Raw genomic sequence first — 23055 nt, 5'->3', positions numbered from 1 at the left:
CATCAGAGACAGCTGCTATTGATACACTCAAGAGCATTCAGGGGGCTGGCATTGCGGCTCAGTGCAGAGCCCAGCACCCCATATCAGAGCATTGGTTCAAGTCCCAGCTGCTCTGTTTCCCGCAGAGCTCCCTGCTAATGCGCTTGGTTGAGCAGTGGGTGACATCCCAAGTACTTGGACCTCTCCATCCCCGTGGGAGACCCAGATGGAGTTCTAGGCTCCTGGTTTCAGCCTAGTCCAGTCAGGCTGTTGTAGCCATTTGGGGAGTGAACCAAAGCAGATGGGACAGCTCTTTATTTCTCTGCCTTTTCCTCTCTCTGTCATTCTATCTTTCAAATAAATAAATCATTTTATAAAAACAGTATTCATAATAGGAAAATTTTAGATTTGGAAGAAGTCTTGGTCATCATCAAACGCCACCTAATTAAAGGATGCCCAGGGAGACCAGAACACTCATAAATGACTGAAGAAACACAGATTTAAACATCACATGGTTCACGTGTATGGCTGTAGATACATCGTGGTGCTGTCCAGGCTTGTGTATCACCAGCTACCTAATTCTTCGAGATACAAGGGACGAGAAGGCACTCATGTAAGCCTTCCTTTTCTTATATGTAAAATGAAGAAATTGGGTAATTCCAAGTGTTGGCAGAGACGTGGGCATATAGACCCTTGTGTGCAGCCGGCAGGAACAGAGATAGCCATTCTGGAGAGCAACCTAGCACTCCTTACGATCCACCAGTATTCCCCTGGATACATGCACCTTCTCATGGAAATGCTTACTGTGGTCCATAGGGGCAGTTCAAGAATGCTTATTCCAGGACTGTTTGTGGTGTCGGGGAATTGGGGCCAACCCAAAAGACTTTGGGAATAAAGTATGGCAGAAGCCTACCTTGCAACAATAAGTACCAGATTAGATCAGTACATGACAGCATACATGAACTTGAACTGGTATTACGAAAGGGAAACAAGAAGTGGGATGTGATATGTACCATATTTCATCAAATGTAAGCACCACCTATTGTAGCAGACAGTATCATTTTATGTGCTTCCAAGAAAGAAAAAAAACCCTGTCAGTTAAACTATTACGTGACATTGATTATAACATAAATTTTTATTTCATTTAAAAATTATTTACTTACTTATTTGAGAGGCAGAGAGACAGACTGACAAAGAACCATTTACTGGTTCACTGTCCAAATGCCCACAATGGCTGGAGCTGGGCCATGCCACAGCTTGGAGGCAGGAACTCAATCCAGGGCTCCTATGTGAGTGACAGAAATCTCATTACTTTAGCGATTGCTGCTGCCTCCCAGAGTCTGCATTAGCAGGAAACTGGAATCAGAAGCTGGAGCTGAGAGTTGAACCCAGGCTCTCTGATGTGGGATGTAGGAATTGTTACCAGTATTCTAATTGCTAGAACAAACCCTTAACCCAGATCCTGATTTCAGACATTAAAATGAAAAAAAAAAGAAATGTTGCCTTGGAGTCTTTTTTTTAGCAAATAAAAAGGTGCGCATTCTGAGTAAGTAAAATCTATTATAACAACACATTCAAATACATGCAAAGCTGTAGGATGTGGGAGTAGTGAATGAGGATAAGGGAATGAACAAACAGGAGCTTTGCACAAACCAAAGACAGTCAAGGGTTCCCCTTGAGCAACTGTTGGGGGGAGGTGTGTAATTACAGCTGCCTCATGGGTCTGTGCTGAGAAGTTGCCAAGGTGACCCAGACATAGCCCATGGCATGAAGTAGGGTTCACAAGTTGTTTCTACCCTTTCTTCACCCCTGTGTTTGAAGACGCTGCCCAGGGAAGGGAAAACTTCAATGTTCTGAGTGTGATTCACTTCCCTAAAATATGAGAAAACTTGAGGTGGGCATTGTGGCACAGTGGGCTATGCTGTTGCTTGGGCTGCCCGTATCCCATATCAGAGGGCCTGGGGCTTAGTCCTGCACCTGCTCTGGTTCAGTGCCCTGTTAATCTGCCTGGCAGGCTACAGATGATGGTTGGGTCTCCCATGGGAGACCCAAATTGAATCCTGGGCTCCTACTTGTCCTGTGGTGCCACTCTGGCTGTTGTGGGCATTTGGAGGAGTGAACCAGTGGATGGAATCTCTCTCTTCCTCTCTCTGTCACTCTGCCTTTCAAATAAATAAATAAATAAAATTTTAAAAATACATATGAGTAAATAAGTTTGCTTCATATTCATGCTCTGGCACACTGTCAATTAATGTAGAAAAACAGCAACCAGTTTTTGTGCGTCTGACACAAGACACCTATTTGATTATTTGTTTATAGAAAGACTTAGGGGTTGGTGTTGTGGCACAGTGGGTTAAGCTGCCACCCAGAGTACCAGCATTTTATATGAGCACTGGGTTGAGTCCTGGCTGCTCCACTTCCTCTCCAGGTCCCTGCTAATGCACCCGGAAAAGCAGCAGAGGATGGTCCAAGTTCTTGGGACCCTGCCACCCATGTGGGAATCCAGATGGAGTTCCTGGCTCCTGGCTTTGGTCTGGGCTGGCCACATCCATTGTGCCATTAGGGATGAACTAGAAGAAGGAAGATCCCTCTCTCTATCTCTCTTTGTAACTCAACCTTTCAAATAAATAAAATAAAGCTTAAAGAAAGAAAGACTTATACAACACTGTGATAAAGATGATGACAATGATGATAATGAACAAATTCAATGTTTCAGGAATGCTTAATTTCCAGAAGTTTTTTTGGATGGTTTTCAAATTTTTCTTTCTTTAAAAAAAAAAAAACTATTTTATTTACTTGAAAGAGTTAGAGAGAGAGAGAGAGAGAGAGAGAGAGAGAATCTTCTATTTACTGGTTTATTTCCCAGATGACTGCAACAGTCAGGGCTAGGCCAGGCTGAAGCCAGGAGCCAAGAACTTCATCCAAGTCTCCCAAGTGGTAACGGGGGCCACCTTCTGCTGCTTTCCCAGGTGCATTAGCAGGGAGCTGGAATGCAAGTGGAGCAGTCAAGAATAGAATCAGCACCCATATGGGATGCTGGCATCGCAGGTGGTGGCTTAACCTGTTATGCCACAATGCTGGCCCCTCGATGCTTTCTTGAGGATCAACATAAAATCAGCAAATAATATACTAGCGCAAACTGTTGCTTGGGGCCACCATGAAATGGGTGGAAAGAGAATTCTGCTGGGAAAGAGGCTCATCCATTGCTGAATGGATAACAAATGAGGGACTGATTTACAGGAACAGCAGGGAAAGGGAGCTGTTTAAGGTGCCCTGGGAAGGAAGAGTGAGGACTAACGACGTGCAATGGAGAGTATACAAATCACAGCATTCAGAAATATCTTCTCTTCGGATCCCAAAGAGAAGTCTAAAATCCTCCGAGAGAATCCGTTAGACCACTAATGATGACGCTGAACTGTCCCCCACCCAAAACGAGCAAAGGCTCCGAGGCTTCAGGGGAAAACACTGATCTTGATCTGTTAAAGTCAGGCAATGGCAGAGAAAGCATTTTAAGAAAAATGGACAAGGTATGCTGCACTGCAGGGTTTCTGGCCCCAGAGACAGCACTGGGCTGATGCTGGCCAGCCAGCTGTTTTCTCCTAGCAAAGAGAACCAGTCTAGATTTTCTGTACCAATGGGGGTTTTGTAGTAATGACCTGCCACCCACAATGCCTGGAAACCAATACCATTAGGGGGAATAACAGAGACAGGATGAGTGTAGGGTCTCTGCCCTTTGAGAAGGGACAGGGACTGGGGGAGGAAGGTCTAGCATCTCCAAGTTTCTGGTTGTCTTCCTTCTTTTTCTTCCCTTGCCTTTTTCTTGAATTTCAGTCAAATGGCTGTTTCCCACTCTGTAACGATTCTCCAGGCTCTCAGCTGGAGAGTTTTGCAATGTAATATCAGGGGCACAGTGGAAAAGAATCTGTTCACTTCCTGTATTCACAAAGTGTCATTGGAAATGACCACGGAAAAGCTGTTTTCCATAAATTTCCAGGCCAAAGACATTTGGCGGAAATTAAATAGCTAGCATTCAGATCCAAATAACGGCTATTTTTTCAGGTCTAAAGACTTCTCCCTGTTTCCTCTCTAATTCTGAGGACAGTAGGGGCTGGTTCTGAGTGGGCAGTGCAGTCAGTGGGTAGCTTTGCATTTCAGGGAGGATGGTCAGGGAGTGCTGAAGGGAGGACAGGTGCACTCACCTGAATGCCTCCCTCATTTGCCCTCAGTTTTCCAGACTCTGAGAATCTTGAAGCTGGGAAGAGGCCCACAGATTACCTGGTTAGTGGTTGCCAATGTGGGGTCCCTGAACAGGTAAGGATGCTTACATGTAAAGATGAAAAAGAATCATGGGTGAATGTTGTGATGCAGTGGGTTAAACCACTACTCATGATGCCCACATCTAGATTGGAGTGCTTGTTGGGGTCCTGGCTACTCCACTTCCAGTCTAGCTTCTTATTGTGTGCCTAGGAAGCAGCAGATGATGGCTCAAGTCCCTGCCACCCACCTGGGAGACTGTGATGGAGTTCCTGACTCCTGGCTTTGGCCTCACTTAGCTCTGGCTGTTGCAGCCATTTGTGGAGTGAATAAGTGGGTAGAAGATTTCCCTCCACCCCATCGAGGTTTTCAAATAAATACATCTTTTAAAAATGTGTAAAAGCTTTTCTTCAATAACTTTAAAATCCTAAAAATATCAGACATTTAACTTTTAACAAATTCCTTGCTGTTGTTTGAGTATTTGGCTCACAGGAACTCAGTAATTTAGATCCCAAAGTCTTATGTTAATGGTGGAGGGCAGAAACTGAATCCAATTATGTGTCCAGATGTGGAGACTTTGGGGAGTGAGTAGATTGCATTAGGTCATTGGAGGGGGGCCTCTGTGATTGAATCCTCATGGCTTTATAAGATTAGAGACAGACACACAGAGGTGGAGGGGCTCCCTGTCTCTTGCCATGTGATGTTCTGAGCTACCTTGAGATTGTTATTAGAAACTGAACCAATGGGGCCTCTTGGATCTTGGACTGTGAAATTCTAGGACCGGGAACACAAATAAACCTCTTTTCTTTATAAAGTTAACCTACCTCAGGTATTTCATTTTAGGAACAAAAATCTGATTAGTACATGCCCTATGCCCTAACTGATGGTGAAGCTAAGTTATTCAGCTGAAGCTAGTCCACTGGGATCTGAAGACGCCCTGTTCGGCTGGTGATGACATCACTGCAAAAGCGTAGGAATGGGGGCCTTAGTGGTAAGAAGACTTAGAATCTACGCTCTAGATTAAACCTCACTTTCTAGGTTTGGGAACTGCGATTCTCCATGGGTCATGACAAGTTATGTAAAACATTGAGTGGGCTTTTCAGAAGCTCTGGGGCAATAAACTAACTTTGTCTCTCCCAGCCCAAATAAAGCCCATTTATGGGAGAATGAATGAATGAGGATTTTACTTGCTCTTAGGTTAAAGGTTAGATTTGATAGGTTGCATCCCACTTTTTCACAGATCAGCTCTGCTCAGAATAGATGCTGGGAGAGGAAGACAAACCAGAAGGAGACTCAGGCCAGGAGGCAGTCATGTAGAGATTGCTCTATAGGAATAGCGCAGACACCAGCCCCCAGCTCTGAAATCTGCCAATCTTTTCTTTTTTTTAAGATTTATTTATTTGAAAGTCAGAATTACAGAGAGAGAGAGAGAGAGAGAGAGAGAGCTTTCATCCACTGGTTCACTCCCCAATTGGCCGCAAAAGCCAGAGCTGCGCCGATCCGAAGCCAGGAGCCAGGAGCTTCCTCCGGGTCCCCGGTGCAGGTGCAGGGGCCCAAGGACTTGGGCCATCCTGCACTGCTTTCCCAGGCCATAGCAGAGAGCTGGACCAGAATTGGAACAGCCAGGACTCGAAACAGTGCCCACATGGGATGCCGGCACCGCAGCACACAGCGCTGGCCCCAAAATCTGCCGATCTTGAAGTCTGTCACTGACGGATTAAATGATGCTTAGGATTCAGTTTCCTTTGTCAGTGCTAGACAAGCAGCTGAAATGAGCTCCAAATGAAATCTTTTGGGAATCGCACTATGTATGAGCTAACTACACAATTCCACAAACTCAAAGCATTCATAGAAAATAACAACTTTCAATATTAGGACATTGTCTAGATGCTGTGTGGGGAAACAGGCTGTGACTCAACAGGGATGTAAAAAAAATGGGAAAACCTATCGCTAGATTTCGTTCTTCCTCTTCACCCCATCTGGAAAACCATTTCTGTTCATGTAAATGCCTTTGACTATCAGGGGAGATAAGGTGGTCCATAAAGGCACTGAAGCCTAAGAGACATCAAAATCAGGTCACAAATTTTATGGAATATCTTTGAGGCTAAGTTTCAGGTGGCTGGGTCCATGCGAGAGAGGTTCTACCTTGAACCGTTCCAGTTTAGTTTTTTTTTTTTTTAAAGATTTATTTATTTATTTGAAAGATAGAGTTACAGAGTTGGGGAAAGAGAGAGAGAAGGAGAGAGAGAAAGACAGAGAAAAATCTTCCATCCGCTGGTTCACTCCCCAAATGGCCTCAATGGTCAGGGCTGGGCCCCCTAAAGCTTAGTTTTCCAGCTCCAGAAATAGCCAGGAAGGAGTAGAGGCCCTCTTATTTAGCCAACCTCATTTCTACGATATCCAACCACCCTTAATTTCACTAAGATTTCTAGAGTCCTCGAAAATCTAAAAAAAAAAACTTTAAAAAGACTTTCCCCCTTTTTATTGTTTGAAAGAGAAAGAAAGAGAGAAAGAGAGAAAGAGAGAGAGAGAGAGAGAGAGAGAGAGTGTGTGTGTGTGTGTGTGTGTGTGTGTTTTGATCCATTGGTTCACTTTCTGCATGCCCACAGTGGCTGGAGCGAAGCTAGGACCCAGGATTTCAATCCAGATCTGTCTTGTGGGTGGCAGGCACTTGATCACTTGAGCGACCATCACTGCCTCCGTGGGTTACCATCGGCAGGAAGCTGAAGTCAGGATCTGGAGCTGGAAACTGAACCCAGGTGCTCTGATATGGGCTGTGGGCATCATAACCAGCATCTTAACTGTGAGGCCAAAGCGTGCACCCCCAAAAAGACTTTCTAAGGCAATTTCTATATTCTGAGGAGGAGCAAAGCTATGAAAAGAAGCTTCAGTGTAAACACGTGGGAGGAGAGTTGCTAGTCGTGACTATTTGCTTCTCCACGGCTACACCTTGAGCCTATCAATCTATTTGGTTCAAGTGTAATTCACGCTCAACAAAACTCACTATTTAAAAGTCTGTGAGTCAGTGAGTTTCAGCACATTCACAGAGTTCCGCAACCCTCACCGCTGACGGCTTTCGGAACCCTGGATCCTCCCAGGAAGCCATCCTGCCCCTCTTTGCAGTCTCCCTCGCTCCTTTGCAGGCCACCTCAGGTCCACCTCTGTGTTCCCCCAAATGTGTTCATTCACCAAATGTGCTGTGCCACTGGGGGTCCCAGAACAACAGCCTCCCAAATACGGAGTCCTTCAGCATGCTGAGAAATTCGATTTAAAGAAAACGAAAAGGCTTTAAGCGCTTCTGCAAGTGCAGGGAGAGGCTCTCTGGAAGCCCCTTTATCTGTGTCAAGACCACACTGCCACAGGAGAAAACCAAGCGCCTCTTTTCCCTCCCTCAACTGCCATCATCCTGAGTGTTAGCACACCTGAGCCAGCTTCCATCGCCTGTCCCAGACGACGTCTGGCCCGCGGGCTCCTTCACAGTCCCCAGTGTCTCTTGGCCCTCCATCACCCTAAGAAACATTGACACGCCCTCCAACCGATCTGCACTTCCATGGAAAGGGGTCTACACTTCTGTGACCAGCAGGAAGTGAGTGGGTAGTCACACTCCCCTGGTTTCCTCAGTGCTGTGATTCCTTTTTCTCCCTTTTGCATGTCATTGGTGTACATGCCTTTTCTCCCACTTAATCTCTATCCATTTATTCCCATGAACCCTCAGAGGGTCTAGGGGAATTTCTCACCAAGCTCTCACGCGTGGGGTAGTCCACCCTCCCCTCTGCAGCACAGGCAAGCAGAGCACACAGCAGGAGGGTAACCTGAAGGAGCGAGGTTTCTTGGGGTTGCAGTAAAGTACAGGTGTGAGATGGGGGGAGAGAGGGATGGGCCATGGATCAGTGGCTCTGTGAGAGTCGTGAGGGAGGAACTGAGCTGACCAGAAAGTGCAGTGAGCTCATATGTTCCTCAGGAAGGCTTGCTCCACTGCTCACATTCCTTCTAGAAAGTTCCAGGCTTTCAGGAGCCCTTGCCTCCCCGGAGGTGTTTGCCAGCAAGGCAAAGCCTGTGCATTTTTCAATTCCTACGCCTCCCTCCACATTTCCTGCTCCATGTCCACTGCAAAACGTCTTTCCAGCTTGGACAATTTCCGTATTTCTTTCTTTCACTTAATTTTCTTTTGCACGGCTTTCCTCAATTATTTCCTTCTGTGGACCGTGTGCTTTTGCTACCTCTTCTTTTTCATTTCGTGTCTCCTTCCTTGGGGCTACTCTTTCCCCTCCCTCCAAAGTCAGCAGGCTTGGGTGGGGGTTGCCGTGGAGGAGGCAAAATAGAGGCAAGAAAGACCGTCTCCCCTCCCAAAACGCCCCTGTTTAGGGAGAGAGGAGCTCTGCTCCCAGCCTCTGCTTTGCCATGTGCCATTACTCAATTATATTAATATGCAATAACGTCTACTACGCTTTTGCTGCGAACCAGGCACTGCTAAGCTCTTCTCAGCTTTTATCTTATTTGATCCTCACAACTACCCACTAAGGTGGGTGTTATTAAGATCTCGGTTTATAGATGAGCAAAGCGAGCATCGGAGTGATGAAATCACTCGTTGAATGTCAGAAGCTGCTCCATGCCGTTAAGTCACCCAGAGGCAGCTCTGTTTGACGGCAGAGTCTTGGTTGTGGCTTTGTAACACCTTCCTGAGTTGTTGGGCTTCTCCCTCTCCACCCACCTCCCCCTGCAGCCGCCTCCCTCCCGCCCTGCAGCAGTGCGGGCTGGCTTCCAGCCTGAGTGAGCCGGGGTCCCTGGCCTGGGCTCAGCTCCGAGTTCTATGGCGCATTGTAACTGCTGGTACTAGGGCAATAAAACCTTAACGGTCTCCACAAAAGACGGCTGTAAATTCTTCTGAAGTCCCACTCTGGGTGTAAAGGTTCACGCCTCTCTTCCCCCTCGTCGTTTTCTTCCATGAACTGCCCTGGCTTTCATGAAAGGGGCTGTGCATTAAAACAAGGCACAGAAATCCCAGCAGCCTCCAGCTGCAGCCAGAGTGGTGTTTTGTCTAAGACACATTCTTAGGGGGAAGAAAAAAAACTTGGAATCAACTTTGTTCAGGATCATAGACACACAGAGTTTATGCTTTGGCGGGGGGAGCAGAAAATAGAAGAGCCAGAGAAAAAATGGCCAAGGAGGACAACAAAAGGCATCCAGGGAATATCTCCAAATGTGGGATGATGACCACAGGACACTGCGGAAACCACCCCCAGGGGGTTCTGGGATATTTTTGTGCTCTGTCCATTATTTTCATGTTGGTACCTGGAGCGAACAAGCCAGCTGCAGTCTTTCTGAAACCTTCCCTCCGCTGTTTGGAGCTGAGCTGAGAACAGCTAGCAGGAGAGGTCAGAGAGGGAGAGAAATTCCAGCAGTGAACAGGGGCTCCCAGGACAGCAGCGGTGGAATGCCTCGCTTTTTGACAAAACGTGAATGTGGGACAGGGACCGCTGGGACAAACGTAGGTGCAGCCCCGGGCCTGGGTCCTGGCCAGCACAGCCCAGCAAAGCTGCCGTGACTTCCCTCCCACAGGAGCGGCTGTCCAGGGGGAGTCAGAACACAGGCTGAGATGGAGAGAGGCTGTGAAGGGTGGATGGGACCGAGGATGGGAGGGGCCCAAGCTTTTGATAAACAGGACAAAAGGGTTTTCTGTGTTCTGTGTGATAAAACCCCAAATGTCTTTGTCCAAATCCTGCTGCCTTCTTCCTTTCTAAGCCCCTGTGCATTTCACAGGAAATTAAATCTGTATTTGTCAGATTCCTTTGCCCTTACCTCATTGAAAGGAGGTTGAGTTGGCCTTGGCTTACCTGCCGCGGACTGCTAGGATTCATTACTTTAATTAATTTTGAGTGCCTGTCTGATCACAACTGGCACATTTGCCGTCACCAGAGCTACCCTTCACCGGCCGGCCAGGCAGGGATGCATTTACTACTGAAGTGTGTGTGTGTGCACACACATGCCTGTGTGTGTAAAGGAGGGGGAGGGGATCATTTGTATCCCAGCTGTTTGCTGAACCCTAACTCTCAAATGTTTAAAGAAACAATGGGAGTCACCTTGTTCACTTCCTTCTATACGTGTCATTTTGGGATCAGGGGGATGTGCAAATATTTCAATTTTCTTCTCTCCTTATTTCAAAAAGTCCTCTCTGAGGGCAAAAATATTATCTTCTGCATTTCTGGCACCATGGAATCTAGCAGAGTGTCCAGGCACCCAGTGTGTAATCAATAATTCTTTCTTAAAAAATGACAGGTGCAGGGGCCCAGCACTGTGGAACAGTGGGTAAAGCCGCTGTCTGCAGTGCTGGCATCTCATAAGGCCGCTGGTTCGAGCCCTGACTGCTCTGCTTCTGATCCAGCTCCCTGCTAATGTGCCTGGGAAAGCAGCAGAGAATGTGCAGGTGCTGCTTGGGCCCCTGCACTCAAGTGGGAAACCAGGAAGAAGCTCCTGGCTTCAGCCTAGCCCCTTGCTGGTCATTGCTGCAATTTGAGGAGTGAACCAGCAGATGGAAGACCTCTCTCTCTCTCTCTCTCTCTATCTTTTCCTCTCTCGCTTCCTCTGTAACTCTTTCAAATAATTCTTTAAAAAATAAAATGACCAATGCCACACACACTATCCCAAAATATAGCACCTTGGAAATTGAGAAAGCCGCAGAAACAAAAGTGTCACTCTGTGATCATCCGGTGCCAGCCATTAAATACTTCTCTGACCACAGTGACCCCTGAAAGGAGGTCACGAGACCCTCATGTGACAGGTTTCCCGAGGAAAGCAATGAAGACACAGAGATGCAGCCAATAAGCTGAACAAATAGGCCTTGCTAGGCTCCCTGGTGTGTCAGGGTATACCCCCTTTTGTCCAAGCATCTTTCCTGGTATCTGTCCACTTCTTTCATCAGACTTAGCATAAAAATACACACACTTTCTCTGGGTCTTTGGAGCTCCCTTTTTTTTTTTAAAGCATTTACTTGAAAGGCTGAATTACAGAGGGAAAGAGAGAGAGAGAGAGAGAGAGAGAGAGAGACCTTCCATCTATCCACTGATCCACTCCTTGTGGTTGCAACAGCCACATTTGGGCCAGGCCAAAGCCTAGAGCTCCATGCAGGTCTCCCCCATTGAGGACAGGGGCCCAAGCACTTGGGCCATCTTCCAATACCTTCCCAGGCCATTAGCAGGGAGATGGATCAGAAGTGGAGCAATCAGGACTTGAACCGGCGGTCACATGGCAAGTCAGGGTTGCAGGTGGTGGCTTAACCCTCTGCGCCATGGTGGGTTCTTCATTTCTGAAGTCTGCTGTGTCTTGTAAAACTGTGGATCGTTTAATTCTTTATGCTTTTCTCTCATTAGTCTTCTGTCACAGGAGTGTCAGCCAGGAACCTTGCAATGGGTGAGAAAAAGAGGCTCGGTTTTCTAAACCTACAAAGAGAAGTGGAACCATGAACTTGGCACTTTCAGCTCCCCCCAGCACCTGCTGTGCCTGCTCTTCCCTCAGCCTCCTGTGGGTCTGGAGATGTTGTCTGGGCAGTCCAGGACTTGCCTTATTTTTGGATACCTCTGAAAAGATGCCCTTGGAAAATGCCAATGGGCACATCCCTCCCGACTGCCTTCACTCCATCTCCACCTTCTGACACTTTTCCAACTCCCAGGGGAGAAGGAAGCACTAACCAGACCCCCCACTGGTGTCCCCTAGCAACAGGGGCTCTGCTCTGACAGGGCTCCCCTTTGTGCACCACGTCTAGGATGAACCTCAGACTTCTCTGTTCTCTTCTGGTGACAGAGAGGAGTAATTCTGGGGCTGGCAGTGTGGCAAGGCAGGTTGATCTGCAGCGCGTGATGCTGGCATCCCATAGGAGAGCTCCAGTGTGAGCTCTGGCTGCTCTGCTTCTGATCCACCTCCTTGCTAAGGTGCCTGGGAAGGCGGTGAATGACAGCCCAAGTACTGGAGCCCTGGCAGTCACACGAAGACCTGGATGGAGCTGCTGGCTCCTGACTTCAGCCTGGCCCTATTTGAGCTATGCAACCATTTAGGGAGTGAAGCAGCAGCTAGATGAACTCTGTGTGTGTGTGTGTGTCATTTTGCCTTTCAAACGGATAAATAAAAATCTTTAAAAAACAAAAGAAAAGAAAAACACAGAGTTGGGTGGTGCAGTTGGCTGATGTCCTGGGGGTAAAATGGGGTCAAATGCCCCCCCCCCCCCCGGGTCTTGGGCCCTGGAGAGTGACTGTTTCTATCATGGCTGAGCTTTGCAAGGAATGATTTTATACGGGGCAGTGTGATTCCTGGGGGGTTTCGACCCTTTGGTGGGACCCTCCTCCAAATTTCCTTGCTTTCAATTCCAAACTTCCAGGGTGTGGGACATCTTTGTCTCAGTTTCTACAAATTGCTTTACTCAGATAATTCCTCTTGTTCTGCAAGGCTCTGGCTGCCAGCCCTTCACCTACCCCAGCATTTCTCTAACTTCTATGTGGTTCCTAATCACCTGGAAACCTTGTGCAGCCCAGTGCGGACTGGGTCCCACCCCCAGAGTTTTGGTTCTGTAGTTCTGGGGTGGGGCCCAACAAGGTTGCATGTCCAATATGTTTCCTGGTGATGCCGATGCTATTGGGAAAACCAGATCAGATCAGAGTAGCGGGCCCACTGGTTACCACTTGTGCACCACTGTTGTTGGTGGTGGTAGGGGATATGCTACCATTTATTGGGCTCACTTTCTGCTCATTTTATTGGCTTTTTAGATGCCTTACCTCATTTATTCTCCACATCACCCCCCTGAGATAGTTACTGTTCAGATTTCCATTTTCAAGAGGGAAAACCGAGGCCTAGAGACGTCCTTTGTCCATGGCGTCCAGTGTAAGCGTAGAAGGTGAGCTCTGTGTAGTTAATCATCCTGCCACACTGCCTTCGTGGCCTGCGGCTTTTTTCCCTCTCCCCATGGACTTCTCAGATTCTTTACCTTAGAAATCCCAGGCTTTGTGAACAAGGTGCCCTTTCATTCCAGACCACCCCCTCCCCAAATTGCTCTTGCTGCTGCCTAAGTGCGGCGAGAGAAAACACACATTTCATCTCCATTAGGACCTTGCTGGTGGGGCGGACGTCTAGTCTGACCTGCGCAAGCAGCCTGATGTATTGGAAATTCGAAAGAAAGGCACTTTTATTACTTCCAATCACATATGGCCATCCAACTGAAAGGCTAACAGAACCTTTCCAAGAGTTCCTCTTAGCCTTTTAAAATAAATATATGGCTCATTTGCATACAAGCAGCCATCTTTAAGACGCTGGTGTTGGTTTGCAAAGTGTAAGGATTTTACAGCTGATTATTCCTGGGGTTCTGTAAGTGATTAGAACCCACGATTTGGAATGTGAGGGCTTTGGAATCATCCCCTGCAATGAGTTACTGTCCTGTTGCTTCTAGATTCAGGTTTTGGTCTCTCAGGAGAGATCCTGGGCAAAACCCACTGACACTTAACTGCTAAGTCAAAGCACATTGTGATGCATCCCAGGCATTTCAAAATAATTTTAAAATAATTTTATTTTAAATAAGACAGCACAAACATCTTGGCCTTTTGCCTCAAAAGGGGCTCCCACCCTCACTGATAACATCTGAATGTTATATATATATATATATATATATATATATATATATATATTTCAGAAATTTTACTGCAGGTGGCCTGGAGGAAGCCAGGGAATAAAATAAAATTTTATTTTGTTTTGTTTTTCTTGCCCATATGCTTGGTTTTGTGTCTAATGAAATTCTAATGCAAGTTGGGGCTGGCCTTTTATTTTTATTGTGTATTTATTTATTTGAGAAGCAGAGACACAGGAAGAGTGAGAGAGAGAAAGAGAAAGGGGCAGAGAGAGAGAGAGATCTTCACTCCTCAAATGCCGGCAAGAGCTGGGATTGGGGCAGGCTGAAGCCAGGAGCTGGGAAGTTAATCCAGGTCTCCTGTGTGGATGCCAGGAACTGAAATACTTGAGCCATCCCCAGTGCCTCCCAGGGCCTACATTTTCAGGAAGTTGGACACAGAAGCAGAGCCTGGACTCGAACCCAGGTACTCCGATACCGGATACGATTGTCTTAACCACAAGGTTGAATGCCCGCTGCAAAGTGGCTTTCAGAGTCTCCCAGTGCAGGCCTCCAGTGCATCAGAGATTCCAACCCTTGCTGCACGCTGGATTCATTTGCACCTCTTTTCAAGACCCCAATTCCCTGCGCTCTACTCAAGACCAAGGAAAGCACAGTTTTAGGAGTGGATCTGGACATCAGCATTAGAAAGCAAACAGCAAAACAAAACAAACTCTCTGGACAGTTCTTGCGTGGGAGGGTGGTGTTGACAGCACGAAGATGGTCTGATCTGGAGCAATACCATCAGCAGCATATTCAGCTGAGGGTAAAAGTGGAAGAGCGGAGGTCAGGGTGTGTGGGATTATGGGTGTGTCTTTTCCAAATGTGGGTTTAGGAGCCTAGCTCAGGACGCAGGTGCTGCCCAGGCTGGACAGCCAGGGGCAGCCATTCTCGGGCTCTGATTCATGCTCTGCCCATCCTATGGTGCAAGGCCACAGTCCAGGGCCAGGTCTCTGGCCATTGGCCTAGGGTGCCTGGGGCAGGGCTTCCTGCTCACTTCTGTTGGGCACTGGCAGCCAGAATGCTTAGCTAACTGCTGGCAGCCACACAAGCCCCTGCTACCCGGTGCTTTCTGAATGCTATGCCTTCAGCTCGGGCCCAGGGGGCTCTGGCTTTTTCTGTTTGTTTTCTTTTTTCTTTAAGAAGCTCAAGAGAACTTAAAAGCAGACCCTTGGAAGTGAAGCATTTCTAATCACATAGAGGTGTCTCTGCAGGGCCTGGGCTGAAGAGGCTTGTGTGGCGCTTTCATCTTTCTGGATAAACCCTTCCTCTCTGGGCTCTTATCCACCCAGCTTCCTGCTGCACGCCCACCCCCATCATCTCCATGTTTGGGGCCCAGAGGGTCAAGGGAGGAGGGGGGTGGCCTGAGAGCCGGAGGCGGGGAGGGAGGAAGCCGTCGGCCCCCATGCTGGGCCCAAGGAGACTTTGTGAGAAAGCCCCACTCCATCTGCAGCCCAGCCCTGTGGGAGTCAATTAATTCTGAATAACCTAAACCGACAGAGGTATTTGCATTCACAACCTGACTGATGACCGTATAAAATTGATTTATGAATTAAAGTGCTTCCCCTCCCTTTATCCCCGATTCAGTCTGTAATTGATTATACGTGCTGCAGCGAAATTAAAGAAAAGAAAATTAAAATGAAAAGAAAAAGCAAAGTGGAAAAAAAAAAAGAGAGGCCCTTGCTCTGGGGGTCCGGTCTTCTCAGGGTTCCTGGGATTAGCCATTCTATTCATCACGTATCATTTTTTTTTATTTAAAAAGTTACTTCCCCCTTTGGCTCCACCCAACCCTGGGCTGCCAGCACTCCCTGCTGCACAGTGTAAGGAGTGCCCTGGATGGAGAGGCGGGAGTGGGCAGCACACACTCCCCAGGTAGCGCTGTGCCCTCAGAGCGTACAGAAGGAGCAGAGATGTCTTCTACCTCTGCCTCCCCCTCCGGGCTTGGTCTTGCACTTTGTCCCTTTTCTGACTTCCCTGTCCATTTTCATTGCACACAATCGAAATTTCCTGCAGGTGTGCGCTCAGCAAGGATTACAACGAACAGTAAACTTTCCATTGGGTCGCTCCCCTCAGCAGAAATTTACTAGGGGATAAAGTACTCAGGTGAAGAAATACATCTCTGATTCTAAAAATCTCAAGTTCCTTCTACCTTGGGGAGGAACCTTTTCTTAGTCGGAGGGCTGGGTCTTGTAGAGCGGGAGGGAAACTGAACCCAAACCAGCAAGAGAGCTCGAGAGTGGGCCTTGGCATCATTCGGGCTGAGGCTCGCTAGATCACTAGCTGTGTGTTCTTGTGCAAGTCTTGCTTTTGCTGGCTGTTTAAGAGCAAGACCTGAGATAATGCATAGAAATCTCCTTGAAGTGTAGCTCAGCAAATGTGGCAGGTCCTCTACACTCGATAGAATTCACATCTACTTCCTTGCTTGTGCAACGAGGCACTGCTGACTGCAGAGTTTTCTTGCAGTAGGATGATCAATGGATTTCTCAGAACTCAGATGTAAAAAATCTTTTTTTTTTTGTTTATTTGAAAGGTTGAGAGACACACAGAAAGAGAGATACAGAGCCAGACTGTCAGAGAGAAGTCTTCCATCCACTGGCTCACTCCCAAATGCCTGCAAAAGCCAGGGCTGGGTTAGGTCACAGCTGAGAGCTAGGCACTCAGTGTGGGTCTCCCAAGGACTTGAGCCATCAGCATGGCCTCCCAGGGTAGGAAGTGGAGCCAGATGCCAACCCACACACTCTGAGATGGGCTGTAGGCATCTTCAATGCCGCACCCAGCACCCACCCCCACCCACTGCTACCATTTGAGTGACAAATGGAGGACTATTTTTTCACTGTAAACCAGACCTGCAGAGAATTTTTTTAAAGATTTATTTATTTATTTGAAAGGCAGAGTTACAGAGAGGCAGAGGCAGAGACAGAGAGGTCTTCCATTCACTAGTTCACTCCCCGAATGGTCACAATGAGTGGAATTGGGCCTATCCAAAGCCAGGAGCCAGGAACTTCTTCTGGATCTCTCACATGGGTGCAGGGGCCCAAGGACCTGGGCCATCTTCCACTGCTATCCCAGGCCATACCAGAGAGCTGGATTGGGAGTGGAGCAGCCAGGACTCGAACTGGTGCCCATATGGGATGCCAGCACTGCAGGTGGCAGCTTTACCCTCTATGCCATAGCACCGGCCCCAGACTGTCTTGTTTCCCGTGGTGTCCTTAGAGCTTCTGGTACACACAGTAGCGCATCATTGCCTCCCACTCAATCACCCCCCTTACCTTTTCTCTTCTCCCTCTGCCTCAGGACTGCCAAGATTTTATCCCTCTTTCTGGGAGTTTTTTTCCCCACTTCTGTTGCTGTCCTGAAGAGCCTACTTCCTTCTCAGCTCTTTTCACTGTCTTTGACAGGTGTGGTACCTACTCCCTGCCTCTGAATTCTAATGCACAGCTTTATAGGTATTTTATACCTATACCTATACCTATACCTATACCTATACCTATACCTATACCTATACCTATACCACATGAAGGGCTCTTGGCCACATTTCACAGAAAGTTCAACAAAGGAGGGAGCAGTCACTTGGGCCTGGCTGGAAGCGGTGGGCTTTGTCCCCACCAGGCCTGGCGTTCCTTTCCCAACAAGGAGCTCTTCTGCGTGAAGGCCGCCACGTGAGTGCGGGAAGTGGGAGTTCCCAAAGCATCGAAGCATCGTGGAGATGGGGTGCTCTTTCCGGATGGTCACGAGGTGAGTCGTGTGATGAGAACATTGGTAAGTAGATGCTGAGACAGCTCTCAGGGAGGGGCAGGAGGCTGTTACGTGAGTCTGAGCCTCCTTTCTCACCATCTCAGAGGAGCCAGGCTGCTCTCTCCTGAAGGTGGCGTCAGGCACCTTGAGCGACACACCCAGCTGGCTGATCCTTGCAATTCCGGATTGAAGTGGAAACAGACAGGAACATGCAAAAGCGTGTCTCAGCTCTTCGCAGCTGGGGATGATCAGGGTGACTGGAAAGCCTGGGAGAGCAGGTCATAAGAGGATCCAGGCTTTGAGTACTGAGTGTTGTGGTAACCAGGGGTGGGATGCTGAGTGCTGAGGTGAGGACTTAGTACTGAGGTACTGAGTAGTGAGACTTGAGCACTGAGGTGAGTATGTACCTAAGTACTAAGTGCATATAGTTAGATCTGGAGCACTGGGGTGAGGGCTCAGTACTGAGGTACTGAGTAGTGAGATGCGAGCACTGAGGTGAGTACTCAGGAATGAGTGCTAAGTAGTTAGATCTGGAGCACTGGGGTGAGGACTTGGTCCTGAGGTGCTGAGTAGTGAGACACTGGGTGCTGTGGTGAGGACTCGGTCCTGAGATGCTGAGTGTAGCGGTACACAGCATGAGTAGGAAGGAAGTCACAGAGAGTGGCACCGCATCTCTAACTTTGTGCTTAGTGGAAGATCTCATATGAATAGGAAAAACAAAACCCAAATACATTTGGAGTGTGTGCAGCAGATGAGCAAATTAACATAGTGAAGGAACCAGAAGCAGGCATCCAAAGTGGATGATGGTTCTCAAGGCTAAGAGCCACTCTGTTTTCCTGAGGCTGAGCAGGGTCAAAATCAGACGGGGAGAGAAGAATCCTGGGGGGTTTCAAGTATGGCATCTGCGCCCTGTGTGTTAGGATCTGAGTTCCCATGTTGGGACCCTCACCTGCACTGTGATGTTGTTAGGAGGTGAGGTCCTTGGGGGAGACTGGACCATGTGTGTGGAGCCATTGTGAAAGGATCAGGACTGTCTAAAAGAAGCCCTGGGCCGTGGGAGGATGCACCAGAAGATGGCCGCTTGCCAGCCTGGAAGCTGGCCCCGAGCACACCCTACGTCTGCCAGCACCCTGAGCGTGGGCTTCCAACCTCCCTAACTGTGAAATACATATTTGCTGTCTGAGCCCCCCAGCCCACGGTGCTCTGCTCGAAACACTGGTGTGTGTGTTGGGGGGCTTCCAGAGAGGAAGGCTCTCTGCAGCGTGTGGCCGCGAAGGCTTGTGGCTTCTAGGACGGAAGCCCGGGTCCTGTGGGTCAGCTGAGACTCTCCGTCCTTCACAACGGTGGATGTGTTCATAGCTGTTCATCCTGCTCCGGTCTGGCCCCCAGGCAGCGTGGACGTAATTATGACCCTACCCTCTGCCGTGGTAAGCATGGAGGAGGACCAAGAGCAGCCGAGAGGAAATCATGACCAGGGACTTGGGGCAAATCCATCAAGAGGCAGGAGGGGGAAGCGCAGGGGCACAGGATTCTGGACATTTCAAACTGAAGGAAAGCTGCACCAAGTGTTTCCAACGGCTTTATTCATAATCCCTCACGCTTGGAAGCAACCCAGGAGTCCTCAGTGGCTCGAAGGGGTACCTGAACAATAGAATACAGTAACGATAAGAAGGAACACGCTATCAGTGATAGATGCCGATCTCAAAGTGTTCCTTTTAATTATGTGATATTCCAACTAATAGGACATCCTGGAAAACACAAAATTATGGCGATAATAAAAGGGTAATAAAAAGATAAGTGATTGTCAGAGATCCAGGAGAGGCTGGCTGGCCTTGTGGCACAGGGGGTTAAGCCAGGGCCTACCACATCAGCATTCCATAGCAGATGGCTGGTTTCCAGTGCCTGCTGCTCTGCTTCCAATCCACTTTCCTGCAAATGCCCAGAAAGCAATGGAAGATGGCCTGAGTCCTTGGGTTCCTACCATCCACATGGAAGACTCTGAAGGAGTTCCTGGCTCCCGGCTTCAGTCTGGTCCAGCCCCGCCTGTTGCAGCCATTTGTGGAGTGAACCAGTGGCTGGAAACTCTCTCCCTGTCACTCTGCCTTTCAAAAATAAAATAAATCTTTAGAGAGAGGAAGAGAGAGAAGAGAGAGAGAGAGAGATATTCAGGGGAGGAATGATTTGAGCATTGAAATGATTCTGTTTGATACTGTAACGGTGGATTCACTTCATGATGCATTTGTCAAAGTCCATAGAATGTACAAGTGTGACACAAAGGTAAACTCTAATGTGACTTATGGGCTTTAGTTAAAAATCAGGTGACAGTATTGGCTCATTGATTGTAACAAATGTATCATCCCAGGGCAGGTGCTGTGTCTCAGTGGGGTTATGCTGCTGCCTGTAGTGCTGGCATCCCATTCGGCCACTGGTTTGATCCTAGCTGCTCCACTTCTGATCCAATTCCCTACTTATATGTATGGGAAAGCAGTGGAAGATGGCCCAAGTGTTTGGGCCCCTGCACACATGTGGGAGACTAAGATGTAGGTCCTGGCTCCTGGATTTGGCCTTGGCCCAGCACTGGCTGTTGCAGCCATCTGGGGAGTGAACCAGCAGACTGAAGATTTATCTCTCTCTTTTTCCCTCCACTATGTAATTCTGACTTTCAAATAAATAAAAATAAAAAATCTTAAAAAAAAATAGAGGACAGTCTGGGGAAGAAGAGGAACTTGGGAGGAAGAGGGAGCACTTGGGAATTGTCTATACTTGATCAGTTTTTCTACAAATCGAAAACTTCTCTCAAAATAAAGTCTATTAATTTAAGAGAAGAGAGAAGAGAGAATCCCCCCTTTTTAAAAAAAGATTTATTTATTCATTTGAGAGGCAGAATTACAGACAGAGAGAGGGAGAGACAGAGAGAGAGAGATCTTCCATCCAATGGTTCACTCCCCAAATGGCTGCAGTGGCTGGAGCTGAGTCAATCCGAAGCCAGGAGCCAGGAGCTTCTTCCAGGTCTCCTACATGGGTGCAGGCCCCAAGCACTTGGGTCATCGTCTACTGCTTTCCCAGGCCATTAGCAGGCAGCTGGATTGGAAGCAGACTTTCCAGGACTCAAACCAGCACCCTTTTGGGATGTAGCGTCGGCCCTGAGAACTCTTTTGTCACTAATGACTTTGAAGCTGCTTTGGGAACGCTCCTCCATACATGCCAATTTATTTTTATTGTCCTTAACGAGAGGGCAGAAATAATTTCTGAAGATATGAAAAGAGCTTGCCCATAAGGAGGAAAAGACACAGTGTTTCGTGGCCTTCGGTTGCCTCAGTGCCCATGCCAAGCTTGGGCCAGGGCACACACAGGGTGCCCTCAGGGGCATCTAACCTGCCTTGAACAGTGACTTCCTCAGGGTTTCAGGGGCAAAGAGGTTGAAAGGCTGAGTCCCACACGTATGGGAAGCAGAGCAGGGAGTCTGCAAGGAGTGGAGTGGAGGAAGTGCGCTGAAACCACAGAAGTGAGGTTCCTCACAGCAGCCCAGCACACCCCCCTGGCAAGAGGCTCAGCCACGCCAGCACCCTTCTCTACCCACAGTGTGCCTGGGGTCTGCTTCCCCTTTCCAGGCCAGGCACTTCTCTGGACTCGTCTCTACAGATGCTACAGAGAACATCTCTCCTTCAGTTTAGAGAAAACTCAGTCTTACCCTGGGCTGTCATCTTAGCATCCTTGCAAAACTCTGGAGGGCTTCCTCATACGTTCCGCTTTCCAGGATCCCGGCTCTCATTTCTGCTGCCCTCTGTGTTCCTGTCCTCCTGAGGTTCTGTGTCCTTACACCAGAACTTGACCTGTCCAGACCAATTCTTCTCCTATTCCTGCTTCACATTGCAGTTATGTAGCCCAAGCAATTCAGCTCTTGTTCTCAGCAGTTGTACTTTAGGAAAATGTGTCATTTATATATAGCACTCTCCCTAACGCAGCTCGACAAATCTGTCTAACCTACAAAACAGGGCTCTGCAGAATCTGTGAAGAACAGCTATAGCCCTTTCCCGGGAGCCTGGTTCTGAAGCTAAGATACGCATAAGTTAAGTGAATAGAGAACAATTCCAAGCCAAGATAATAAACAAGAGCTTGGCAGGGATGCACTGTCCATATAAGTGCGTGCCAAGAGAATTAAAGTAAGGAAGAGATACCTGTGGGAAAGGCTACAGTGGAGACTTCTGGGAAAACCTGCCCTGCTAACGAATTCCTGAACAATTTCTAACGGATACCTCGTTGGTCTAATGAATGCCCTTTCCTTGGTCCAACTAGCTGATTAAAAACAAACACGGTTTGAGTCCAGGGGAAAAGATATGGTAAAATAGCAAGACCAATCCAGGAGTTAAACAACATCAGAAGGAAAAAGTGAAGGGCTAGCAAAAATTTCGCCAGCCACACACTGCTTTTAATTGATTTATTCAGTACACTTTTCCCACTTATCAAACAGGAAGTTTTCCAGGTGGTTTCAAAATACCGCCTCTATTTTCCTTTCCTTCTTTTATTTTGCCTTAATTTCTAGTGGTGTTGGAATATGAAATTAATACGACAAAAATAAAACAGGAGGACGGAAGGCAAAGCTGCCAAGCATAACCAAGAGAGCCTCAAACAAGAAGTTGCAGAGTTCAAAGTTCAGGCAATACTGGGAGGCAAGGTTGAGGGAAAGCACAGGGATGAACCACAATGAGTATACTGACTGTTTTGAAAGATAAGTCATTTTTTTTAAAGATTTATTTATTTATTTGAGAGGCAGAGATACAGATAGAGAAAGGGAGAGACAGAGAGAAGGTCTTTCATTTGCTGGTTCACTCCCCAAACAGCCTCATCTGCAGGAGGCTGAGCTGATCTGGAGCCAGGAGCTTCTTCTGGGTCTTCCATGCAGGTGCAGGGGCCCCAAGGACTTGGGCCATCTTCTACTGCTTTCCCAGGCCACAGCAGAGAGCTGGATCGGAAGTGGAACAGCAGGGACTCAAATCGGCACCCATATGGGATGTGGCACTGCAGGCGGCGGTTTACTGGCTACGTCACAGTGCCGGTCCCATAAGTCACTATCAATTTGGTGGATAAACAGGCCTTCAGGAACCTGATGTCTGGCACAACTTTTAAAGGCTAAGAAACAAACATGCACTCAGAACACTTTGGAAAAGAAGACTAATATCTCATAGGGTATTGGGATGACTGGGTAATCATGCAGAAAAACATTTAGAATGGTGCCTGGAACCTAAGTATAAAGATCTCCAAAAGCTCATGAAAAAAAAAGTATATTATGAAAAAACTATTATTGCATTTGGAGAATTTTTACACCAAAATAAACATCTTATAATTCCATCTCTCCATGAACTTTCTGAAGTACCCAGGTACTAAAGAACAATTGACTTTTATTATTCGCCTATAACAGATACACACAAAAGGTAAAAAGAAAG

Source organism: Oryctolagus cuniculus, chromosome 4, assembly GCF_964237555.1.
Source record: "Oryctolagus cuniculus chromosome 4, mOryCun1.1, whole genome shotgun sequence".
In the NCBI taxonomy this organism is placed as follows: Eukaryota; Metazoa; Chordata; class Mammalia; order Lagomorpha; family Leporidae; genus Oryctolagus; species Oryctolagus cuniculus.
This window is presented reverse-complemented; position numbering follows the sequence as displayed.